Genomic DNA, 12,751 nt, shown 5'->3' on the forward strand with positions numbered 1-12,751 from the left:
ATATATATATATATATATATATATATATATATATATATATATATATATATAATTAAAAGGTAATATTTAAATGATTTGTAATATCACATGAAAAAGAATATTGAAAAGTTTAGAAATTTTAACTATGTTTAAGAAAAATTTTGAGAACAAAATAATGCTTTTGAAGAAAAAAATTGGTATTTTGAAATTGTTGAGAAAAAAATTAAAATATGAGAAAATTTTTGAGATTTTGAAAATAAAAATTCAAAATTTGTATTTTAAATATTTTTGAAATATTTTATAATAAAAATGATATTTAGTTAAAAGAGTAAAAAAATATACATTTTGAAAAAAAAGTTATTTTTAAAAGGAAATTGAAATTTATTTGTGAAAAATAAAATTACTAAATTATTAGGCACATCCACTAATTGAACCTTAAATCGTTTTTGGACAATCTAATCAGTTCAGATTGAAGAGTAAATAACAGATGTTTAAATCAAATTTCACTGAAATTGTTGATCAATCTTGTATGCCCAATATCTTTCTCATATGTAGCCTAATTGAAGTGAGTAACTAGTCAAATTGAGAGTATTGATCAGTAAAATAGAGTGAATGGACCAGACATGTAAAATGGGTTAAATATTCTGGTCAAAATTGTTACCCAACTAACTGACCTCGTGAGAACCTAAGAATTGATGTTAGTAAGTTTTGTGGGCCCCATCATGATGTTGAACATCAACACTGTGGATTTGATGTGTCCCCTTTAGGTTATGAGATATCTTAAAAATCATTTGTATACGAAACTCAAGTGGGCCAACCATCTAAAACTATTGAAGACATCCTAAAAAATATAAAAGCACTTGGTGGGGCCCACATGAGTTTTGGATGCGGTTGAAACTTGGTCTGACCCCTCATCCAAGTGGGACACACATAATGAGTGTGTTGGATATGTGAATCACATTTAGGCAGGCCTAATATATGATTATGAATGTTTTAAGGAAACCCTTCTCCACTACATTTAGGTGAGTTACTCGTTACCCTTACCAGAGTAAACTCTGTGGGGTCCACTGTTATTTATTTATTTTATCCACTCCATTCATCCATGTTAACAAATAATTTGAGGTTTAAAGAACAAAAAGGAAGCATATCCAAAGCTCAAGTGGACCACACCACAGGAAATAGCGTGATTGAACATCTACCATTTAAAATTTCTTGGAGCCCATAGAAGTTTTGGATTAAGTTGATGTTTGTGTTTTCTATTCATTCATATATTTTTGATATTATGAACAACCTTTAACCATTTTTGGATAATTTGATCAGTCCAGATTGAAGAGTAAATAACTTCAGATGTTTAATTCAAAATTCACTTAAATTGTTGATCAATCTTGTTTGCCTAATATCTTTCTCATATGTAACATGGTCGGGGCGAGTGACTAGTCAAATTGAGGGTAATGATTAGTAAAATAAAGTGAATGGACCAAACATGTAAAATGGGTCAAATATTCTGGTCAAAATTGTGACCCAACTTATTGACACCCTGAGAACCTAAGAATTAATGTTAGTAAGTTTTGTGGGGTCCATCATGATGTGTGTTGAACATCAACACCATGCATTTGATGTGTCCCCTTTAGCTTATGAGATATCTCAAAAATCATCCGTATACGAAACTCAGGTGGGCCATACCATCTAAAACTATGTGAAGACATCTAAAAAAAATATAAAAGCACTTGGTGGGGCCCACATGAGTTTTAAATGCGGCTGAAACTGGGTCTGACCCCTCATCTAAGTGGGACACACATAATGAGTGGGTTAGATATGTGAATCACATTTAGGCAAGCCCAATATATGATTATGAAAGTTTTAAGGAAACCCCTCTCCACTATATTATGTGGTGTGGCCCACCCAAGTCACAGATTGACATTCTTTATACCATTCAACGCTTTTCTTGGATCATTTTCAGATATTAACTAAAAAATGGGGCGGGTCCAAGGCTTAAGTGGACTACAAAATGGGGACTAAACATCCACCATTAAAAATAACATTTACAGAAGTTTTGGATCAAGCTGATGTTTGTGTTCTCCCTTCATTCATATCTTTTTGATATTATGAACATGTTGAATGACAAATAAACATTATTGTGGGCCCAACGAAGGTATCAACGGTGGAAATCATTATTCCACACTGTTTTGTGTGGCATGGTCCACTTGAGTTTTGGATTTACCGAAAATTTGGAATCAACCCACACCGTTCATCCATTTTTCGAGCTCACTTTATAGAATTATCCAAAAAATGAATCATATCCAAAGATTAAATGGACCACACCACAAATAAGGGGAATGGATTGGCTACTCCCCCTACACCATCAATTGGTTGGTGGTTGGTGCTGTGTGGGCCCCACCATGATGTATGTGTTTAATCCATGCCGTCCCATCTATTTTTAAAGATCATCTTATGGCATGAGACAAAAAATGAGGCATATCATAATTTGAAATGGACCACATTATAGGAAATAATGTTGAATAAGCATCAACCATTTAAAACATTCTGGGGGCCATAAAAGTTTAGGATCGAGATGATTTTTGTTTTTCCTCTTCATCTAGGCCTGTATGACCTAATAAACAGATTGGATGCCAAATAAACAGTACAATGGGCCTTATGAGGATTTTAATGATGGATATCCAATCACTATTGTTTTCATGTGGTGTGGCCCACCTGATATTTATAAACCTCTCATTTTTGGGGCCCACCATGATGTATGTTTTATATCCACACCTTCCATCCATTTAGAGAGATCATTTTAGGGCAATATCCAAAGTTAAATCCAAAGCTCCAGTGGACCCCAACACAGAAAACAGTGGGGATAGTGACACCCACCATTAAAAATTTCTAGGCCACGAAAGTTTTAGATTAAGCTGATATTTGCGTTTTACTTTATTTCATGTCCTTTTTAACTTTTGAATAAGTTGGATTTCAAATAAAAATTATGGTGGGCCTTAGGATAGTTTCAATGGTGGGAATCACTCTCTCCACTGTTTTCTGTGGTGAGGTCCACTACATGTTTTTATCTGCCTCATTCTTTGGGTCATGCCCTAAAATAATATCTCAAAATGGATGGACGGTGTGGATATAACACATACAACATAGTGGGGCCCACAGAACTTGGTGACGTCACTTCAGTAGCCAACTCGCTACTCAACCTGTATCTAATCCGCGTCCGGCAGAGAACACCTCTGCTCTCTCTCGCCCTAATCCTCTCCCGGCGCTAGGTAAAGCCGGCCGCCGGCAAAGTTCTTCTTCCTGTGGCCAACTCTCTCTCTCGCCCTAATCCTCTCCCTCCCTCCCTCTCTCTCTCTCTCTCTCTCTCTCTCTCTCTCTCTCTCTCTCTCCCCCCTCCTCTCTCTCTCTCAACCCGTCAGTAGCTAATCCGCGTCCCCCTCTCCTCTCTCTCTCGCCCTCCTCTTCTCCAAACTTTCGCAGTCGCCTGCCGTGCCTCCATCGCAAACAGAGTAATGTTGCTTTGCTACTTTGTACTTCAAACCCTAACCCATCATCCACCGACGATGTCCATGGTCTTCCCCATCTGCGGTAGCAGCGGATCTTATCCCAATGCATGGCCGCCCAACCTCCATCAACAACAACTACCATCACAAGAGGCTGCTCGTCCCTCATTGTCAACAACAGCTACCATCAAATCGAAGGTACTCTCTCTCAATCTCTCTTCCGTCATCTCTGTCTATCTCACTTTCCCTTTCAATTTGGGGATTTTAGGGCTCACAGATTTGAATGTGGACCCCGAATTGGGGTTTTTCTGATTTTACAAATTAGGGATTTGAGGATTTTGGGGATCTGAGGATCCAACCAGAATTAGGGATTTCTGATTTTACAAATTAGGGATTTTACAAATTAGGGATTTTAGGGCTTACAGATTTGAATGTGGACCCCGAATTGGGGTTTTTCTGATTTTATAAATTAGGAATTTGGGGATTTTAGGATTTTGGGGATTTGAGGATATATAGAGGATCCACTAAGGTGGGTGGGATCCCTGGTTGATGAAGTTGTGCTAGGAAAACTTAATGATATAGAGGAAACAGAAAATTCTTCTATGTCCTACTTATGTTGAAAGAGATAAATGGTAAGAGGTCTTATGTAAAGTAGGGGCAGAATTGAAAACAGAAAACAAAGGAGTTCAAAATTGGATCCGGTACTGTGTATTGAGATCTATGATATTCTTCCCTGATGTTCTTTTTGTAGATCTGTTACTCGTTTTATGATATCGGTTTATGTTTCTTGTAGATCTGATTGTTTTGGAGAGAGATTGGCTTCGCTGAGCTTGTTTGTATCTTTCTAGATCTGATTTTACACAGTACTGTATTCAGAAGCTTCTTGTAAGGTGGTGAGATTGGGCAGATTGATGTTGTGTCATTTGGTTCGGGAATAATGGTTTTGAGATTTCTCCCATCTTTTTTAGTAGATGTCTTTGCCCAGATCACAAGTGGGATGGGTGAGAAGTGGATTTGAACTGTTCTTATTCGCTCTTTTTCCTGATTTCGAGCAGGGATAGAATTCCAATGGGGAGTGCCTCATTTGGTTGCGTTTCTAGCTCTGCAAAGAATCGATCCTGGTTAGGAATGCCTTTGGAATGGACTATTGTGTAGTTTAATGAGGTTTGTAGGGCTAGATTTTTTCATACTTTGCATAAGGGTGCATTTTCTTGCAACAAATTACTTCCATACTTACATTTCAATTTGAGAACTCTGATTATTTTTCAATTATTAGAATTTAAATGCTCTTTGCACTCCTTAATTTGTATGTGGTAAAGTTGGATGCTGTGCTGGGCTTTGCTGTCCCTTTGCCAACTGTGAGGTGAGTCATCGTATAGTGACCAGAGAGAAGTTCGTGATTTGTCATTTTCTTGTAGGAGCTTGTGATAAGGAGCAATGGTGTATGGTGCATGGTGCAGCGAATACATAACCTCTTTGGGTCTAGACTGTTCTTTGGTGTGGTTATTTATGAATATTTGCATGAATTTGGCCATACCATTCTCTTACATCATTACATGGCAATCAAGCGTTTATCCTTACAAGATGTATTTAGTATATCTTAACTGATTTAATTGATTGGTTGTTAGACAAACACAATATGGTTGTAATGTTTCGTATGGTGTTTCAGATTGATTGGCTTCTGGCTTTGTTTGTGGAGGAGTCATGTCAAGCTGAAAGATCCGGCCAACCCCTTCCCCTAACTATTGTTTTGGTTGAAAGGAAGGTATTGAGGCTGCATAGATGCATTTGAATTTCATTTCTTACAAAAGAGAATTCATCATGATCTATCAAAAATTACATTTACATTGATGTAACAAGAAGATGCCTTCTGTACATGCGGGGCCCATGGTTTCATGATATAGACTGTTAATCTGATGGAAGTATTGAGATATGCATAGTGCCCCAAAACCTCTCGAATTAGAATATCCTAATCATCTAGTCGGGCATTTTTTCAGTGAAATGCGGACTATTGCAGCATTGCTTTTCTTAGCTGTTTATTTGCATGCCGCAAATCAAAGTGTTACGATAGTCCCCATTGAGAAGATCTAGATCATGATCCATGCACTATGGGTCTCCATCATATTGGCATGGTCTTGATTGTCCACTATGGGTCTCCATCATTTTTCTAGTCTTTGCGAATGTAAATGAAAATAAAGAACTTATAATATATATATATATAAGTTATCAATGGAGGATACCTTGTTTAGGGGGACATGAAATTCTTGTAGCTTATGGTATGGTGCCCCAATATTGGTTGTATGTTACTAGTATGTAGTAGATAATACTAGGTTCAATAGTAGATAATACTAGAGAATACCTAAACCTAATCCGAACCCAAAACTGAACCTGAGGTAGATCTAAATCGCAGGTGGACCACACCATGGGAAAAAGTAGTGATTGAATTTCCACCATTAAAAAATCCTAGGCCACATTTTAATGGTTATTTGACATATAACCTAAACCTAAACCAGTGGTGGTGGGGCCGCTTTTCACAAATCCTACAACACCACTTGTGATGATCAAATTATCTATGTCAACAACACAGAGTTTCATTTATATATTTCTTCACAAAAGTGCATGTATTAGTAAAAGGGAAAATAAAATCACTTGAAGAAAGTATTCTCTAACCTTTGTAACCAAGCTTTAGAAGTTTGTTTTAGATTATGGAGTTTTTGGTTTGCATGCATGCCTCAGCTTCATATGATCATAAAATTCCATAGGTTGATCGATATATATGATGAAACCCTACTCTCCCACAGCAATGTGAGAATAATAACACTCCAGATATGCGTATCCTTTATCTTTCTTGTATGTAGTTACATGTCAAATTTCTTCGTTCTTTGATTCATTACACTCAATTCAGGTATGGTTTGCACCAATTCAAGAGACTGTACATTATGCATTCAATATATAAGACTGGAGTGAGACTGATTAGGCATTTAAATGTGTTGCAGGATGTTGTTTGAATTGCTTATCATAACAGGTGCACAAGTTGGGATGGATTGGACTTCTATCTTGAGAAAACGCCATGATTTCAGGTAATTATTGTAATGGAAAGTTAAAAAATTAAAAGAGAGAGAGAGAGATAATGAATTCATAGAAAGAAATGTTCTTTATCATTATGGCTGCTTTCGCCGGGTTTGATGCAGAAATCATCGCCAACTTTACAGAAAGACAAATAGCATCAGTGGCCACATATTGCAACCTAGATTTAAACAAGGTTTGAGGTGCCGTCAACAATGCTAACAAAATCCTCCAGGTCAGATTGTTGATTGGACCTAATTTTATTTAAATGATCTTGATAATCCATTTTATTTAAATGAGTAGACCCGGATGTGCGTCGGAGCTATCCGGATGTTGAGCGGGGGTCCCTAGAAGGTGAGAACCGCTGTTATGACCATAATGAAGCTGTCCATTTTCTATGGACAACATTGGAGTGACGTGTTTATATCTGTATTTGCTTGAAATTGATGGAGCAGACCCGGATGTGCGTCGGAACTATCCGGATGTTGAGCGGGGGTCCCTTGAAGGTGGGAACCACTGTTATGACTGTGATGAAGCTGTCTATTTTCTATGGACAACATTGGAGTGGCCTGGCCATTTGGACCGGCCGTGTTTATATCTGTATTTGTAGGGACCACACCCTTAACTTAGAACCTAAACCTATTCTCAAATCCCAAAACCTATAACTACAACCTGAACCTTAACCTAAACCTATAACCTATAACTTAAACCTATAACCTAAACTCAATTCCCTAAACTCTAACCTACAACCTAACTTAAACCTATTATCAAATCCCAAAACCTATAACCTAAACCTAAACCTTAACCTAAACCTATAACCTATAACCTAAACCTAAAACCTAAACCTAAACCTACACTTATAACCTATAACCTAAACCTATAGCCTAAATCTAAACCTAAAACCCAAACGTAAACCCCATCTCGAACCTGAACCCGATTTCCTAAACCTAAACCTTAACATATTCTCAAATCCCTAAACATAAACCTACATCTAATCCTAATATCAACTCCCTAACCTAAACCTAAACATAAACTTGAAAACCCAAACCTAAACCCGATCCTGAACCCGAACCCGATTCCCTAAACCTAAACTTATAACCTTAACCTAAACCTATTCTCAAATCCCAAAACCTATAACCTAAACCTAAACCTAAAACTTAACCTATAACCTAAACCTTAACTTATAACCTAAACCTATAACCTAAACTCAATTTCCTAAACCTTAACCTATAACCTAACCTAAACCTAAACCTATAAACCGAACCTGATTTCCTAAACCTAAACCTTAACGTATTCTCAAATCCCTAACCTAAACCTACATTTAATCCTAATCTCAATTCTCTAACCTAAACCTAAACATAAACTTGAAAACCCAAACCTAAACCCGATCTCGAACCCAAACCCGATTTCCTAAACCTAAACTTATAACCTTAACCTAAACCTATTCTCAAATCTCAAAACCTATAACCTAAACCTAAACCTAAAACTTAACCTATAACCTAAACCTTAACTTATAACCTTAACTTATGACCTAAACCTATAACCTCAACTCAATTTCCTAAACCTTAACCTATAACCTAACCTAAACCTAAACCTATAACCCGAACCCGATTTCCTAAACCTAAATCTTAACGTATTCTCAAATCCCTAAACCTAAACCTAAACCTACACCTAATCCTAATCTCAACTCCCTAACCTAAACCTAAAGCTAAACTTGAAAACCCAAACCTAAACCCGATCCCCAACCCGAACCCGATTTCCTAAACCTAAACTTATAACCTTAACCTAAACCTATTCTCAAATCCCAAAACCTATAACCTAAACCTAAACCTAAACCTTAACCTAAATCTATAACCTAAACTCAATTCCCTAAACCTTAACCTATAACCTAACCTAAACCTAAACCTATAACCTTAACCTTAACCTAAACCTATACTTATAACCTAAACCTATTCTCAAATCCCAAAACCTATAACCTAAACCCTAACCTAAACCTAAACCTATAACCTAACACTTATAACCTAAAACCTAAACCTAAACCTACACTTATAACCTATAACCTAAACCTATAGCCCAAACCTAAACCTAAAACCCAACGTAAACCCGATCTCGAACCCAAACCCGATTTCCTAAAACTAAACCTTAATGTTTTCTCAAATCCCTAAACCTAAACCTAAACCTATACCTAATCCTAATCTCAACTCCCTAACCTAAACCTAAACCTAAACTTGAAAACCCAAACCTAAACCCGATCCTGAACCCGAACCTGATTTCCTAAACCTAAACTTATAACCTTAACCTAAACCTATTCCCAAATCCCAAAACCTATAACCTAAACCTAAACCTTAACCTAAACCTAAACCTTAACTCAATTCCCTAAACCGTAACCTATAACCTAACCTAAACCTAAGCCTATAACCTACACTTATAACCTAAACCTAAACCTATAACCTAAACCTATAACCTTAACCTAAACATAAAACCTAAACCTAAACCTATACTTATAACCTAAACCTATACTTATAACCTAGACCTATTCTCAAATCCCAAAACCTATAACCTAAACCTAAACCTTAACCTAAACCTATAACCTATAACCTAAACCTAAACATACACTTGTAACCTATAACCTAAACCTATAGCCTAAATCTAAACCTAAAACTCAAACGTGAACCCGATCTCAAACCCGAACCTAATTTCTTAAACCTATGCCTTAACGTATTCTCAAATCCCTAAACCTAAACCTACATCTAATCCTAATCTCAACTCCCTAACCTAAACCTAAACATAAACTTGAAAATCCAAACCTAAACCCGATGCCAAACCTGAACCCGATTTCCTAAACCTAAACTTATAACCTTAACCTAAACCTATTCTCAAATCCCAGAACCTATAACCTAAACCTGAACCTATAACCTCAACCTAAACCGAAAACTTAACCTATAACCTAAACCTTAACCTATAGCCTTAACTTATAACCTAAACCTATTACCTAAACTCAATTTCCTAAACCTTAACCTATAAACTAACCTAAACCTAAACCTATAACCCGAACCCAATTTGATAAACCTAAACCTTAACGTATTCTCAAATCCCTAAACCTAAACCTACACCTAATCCTAATCTCAACTCCCTAACCTAAACCTAAACTTGAAAACCCAAACCTAAACCCGATCTCGAACCCGAACCTGATTTCCTAAACCTAAACTTATAACCTTAACCTAAACATATTCTCAAATCTCAAAACCTATAACATAAACCTAAACCTAACCTTAATCTAAACCTAAAACTTAACCTATAACCTAAACCTTAACCTATAACCTTAACTTATAACCTAAACCTATATCCTAAACTCAATTTCCTAAACCTTAACCTATAACCTAACCTAAACCTAAACCTATAACCTGAATCTGATTTCCTAAACCTAAACCTTAACGTATTCTCAAACCCCTAAACCTAAATCTACATCTAATCCTAATCTCAACTCCCTAACTTAAACCTCAACCTAAACTTGAAAACCCAAACCTAAACCCGATTCCGATTTCCTAAACTTAAACTTATAGGTTATAGGTTAGGTTTGGGTTAAGGTTTAGGTTTTAGGTCTAGGTTATAAGTTATAGGTTTTAGGTTTAGGTTTAGGGTATTTTTGTTTATGATGTTAAGCTTATATGTATTTATGTATGAATGAATGTGATGTGGATAAGATTGTTTATGTTTGGATGAATGTAGTTTATGTTTGGATGGATTTACTAGTTTGGGTTTAGATGGATGTGAATATGAATATGATGAAATATATTATATAACAGGTGTATATCAGGATGAATATGATGAAATATATTGTAACAGGTGTATATCAGGAATTTTGTGCGGAATTTTGTGTTGGATTATTTTTTAAAAAAAGAGACTTTTACCTACGAAAATTTTCATAGGTAAAAGTTTTGTTAATTTTTTTACCTGCGAAAATTTTCGCCCGTAAAAGTTTTTTACGTATTTTTTAGCGACGAAAATTTTCGTTGCTAAAAGTTTTGGAATTATTTTTAGCGACGAAAACTATCGTCGCTAAAAGATTAACATTTATTTTTTAGCAACGAAAATGTTCGTCGCTAAAAGTTTTGTAATTTTAACATTTATTTTTTAGCAACAAAAATTTTCGTCGCTAAAAGTTTTGTAATTATTTTTAGTGATGAAAACTATCGTCGCTAAAAGTTTAACATTTATTTAGTTTTGTAATTATTTTTAGCGTCGAAATCTATTGTCGCTAAAAGTTAAAGATTTATTTTTTAGCGATGAAAATATTCGTCGCTAAAAGTTTTGTAAAAGTTTTTAGCGATGAAAAAATTCGTCGGTAAAAGTTTTTTTAGCGACGAAAAAATTTGTCACTAAAAAGATTGCCTTTGCTGACGATTAAAATTTTTCGTCGATAAAAACTTATTGCTTCGGTCTTTTAGCGACGAACATTTTCGTCGCTAAAACTTTTTAGCTACAAAAGTTTGGCTTTTAGCGATGAAAATTTTCATCGGTAAGGGTGAGATTTCTTGTAGTGATTATAGAGTGAGATATGCACGTTTGTTTCTTAGATGCCCATGATATTACTCCTCCTCCAAGAGTGAATATCCAGCCACTTGTAGATTTAGATTGTATGTTATCTGCATTCCAGCTGGCATCGCTGTACCCTTCAAGTACAGTGGGATATGATTTATAATGCAGTCCATAGTCTATGGTTCCTCTTAGATACTTTAAAACTCTCGAAATCGAATTATAGTGTACTTGTCCTGGATTACTAGTATACCTGCTTAGCATTCCTACTATGAATGCTATATTAGGTCTAGTGTAATTCATTGCATACATTAAACTCCCAATAACACTCGCATATTCTTGTTGTGCTTTATATCTACCAGTATTTTTAACCAATGTAGTACTTGGATCAAATGGGGTTAAAACTGGTTTACCATCATAATGATTAAACTTCTTTAACACTTTCTCTAGGTAATGAGATTGTGTTAAGGGTATTCCATTATTAAGATTATAAATCTTAATGCCTAATATTATATCGGCTTTACCCATATTCTTCATATCGAAGTTGGTACTTAGAAACTTTTTTATTTCTTTTACACAGTCCTCCTTTGGTCCAAATATTAGCATATCATCTACATATAGGCAAATAATGATTTGACCTTTAATATATATGCACTTATCTGCTTAGTTTACTATAAAACCATTAGATTGTACTACTTGATCAAACTTCTCATGCCATTGCTTAGGAGCTTGCTTGAGTCCATATAGAGATTTGACCAGTTTATACACTTTCTTCTCTTGCCTAGGTTGAACAAACCCTTCAGGTTGTTTCATATAGATTTTCTCATCTAGATCACCATTTAAGAATGCTGTTTTGACATCCATTTGATGAATTACTAGGTGGTGAATTGCTGCAAGAGCAATTAAAGTCCTAATGGTAGATATGCGAGCAACAAGAGCATATGTATTGAAAAAACCGATACAATATTCCTTTTGTATAAATCCTTTGGCTACCAATTAAGCTTTAAACTTATTTATGGTTCCATCAGGATTGAACTTTTTTTTAAAAATCCATTTACATCCTATAGGCTTTGAACCTGGTAGAAGATCGGCTAAACACCAAGTGTTATTTGAGACTATGGAATCCATTTCATCGTCTATGGCTTCCCTCCAAAACTGTGCATCAGGAGATGAGAGAGCTTCACTAAGTGTTGATGGATCACTTTTAATACTTAGTGGTAGAGTAATCTCCTTTCATATTTCATTTCTATCCCCTTCTATAAGGAACATATAAAAATCTGGGCCAAAAGATGTTTCTTTTCTTGCCCTTTTCGATCTCCTTGGTTCATTTCCTTCTAGATGAGTGATAAATTTATCATGAAAGTTGTTAAGTTCTTCGTTCATTGGTTTTATTATATTTTTATCTACTTGCCTTTTTGTATGATTATTCATATAGTCTTTGTATACTTTATTTTTTAAAAATATAGCATCCCTAGACTCTATAATCATATTTTTATCAGCAAAAGTAGATTGTTCCAAAACCAAAAATCTATATACGAGACTATTAATCCTATAACCCACAAAGGCATACCTAATTCCTCTAGGACCTAATTTTACTATTTTAGAATCAATAATCCTGACTTCTACTATACTTCACCATACTTTGTAGTAATGAAGATAAGGTTTCTTCT

At 35.4% G+C, this 12,751-nt stretch overlaps 1 long non-coding RNA gene across 2 annotated transcripts in view; it reads left to right on the top strand.

Moving 5' to 3' along the window:
- Positions 1-10,415, top strand: part of LOC131256958 (uncharacterized) — a 91,318-nt gene extending 80,903 nt beyond the window's left edge. For both annotated transcript variants that reach the window (XR_009177028.1, XR_009177029.1), the window contains one exon: positions 10,185-10,415. This is a non-coding gene — a long non-coding RNA (uncharacterized LOC131256958). The remainder of the gene's footprint in view (positions 1-10,184) is intronic.
- The last annotated feature ends 2,336 nt before the right edge of the window (positions 10,416-12,751 follow it).

Source organism: Magnolia sinica, chromosome 9 (assembly GCF_029962835.1).
Source record: "Magnolia sinica isolate HGM2019 chromosome 9, MsV1, whole genome shotgun sequence".
NCBI classification, from domain to species: Eukaryota; Viridiplantae; Streptophyta; class Magnoliopsida; order Magnoliales; family Magnoliaceae; genus Magnolia; species Magnolia sinica.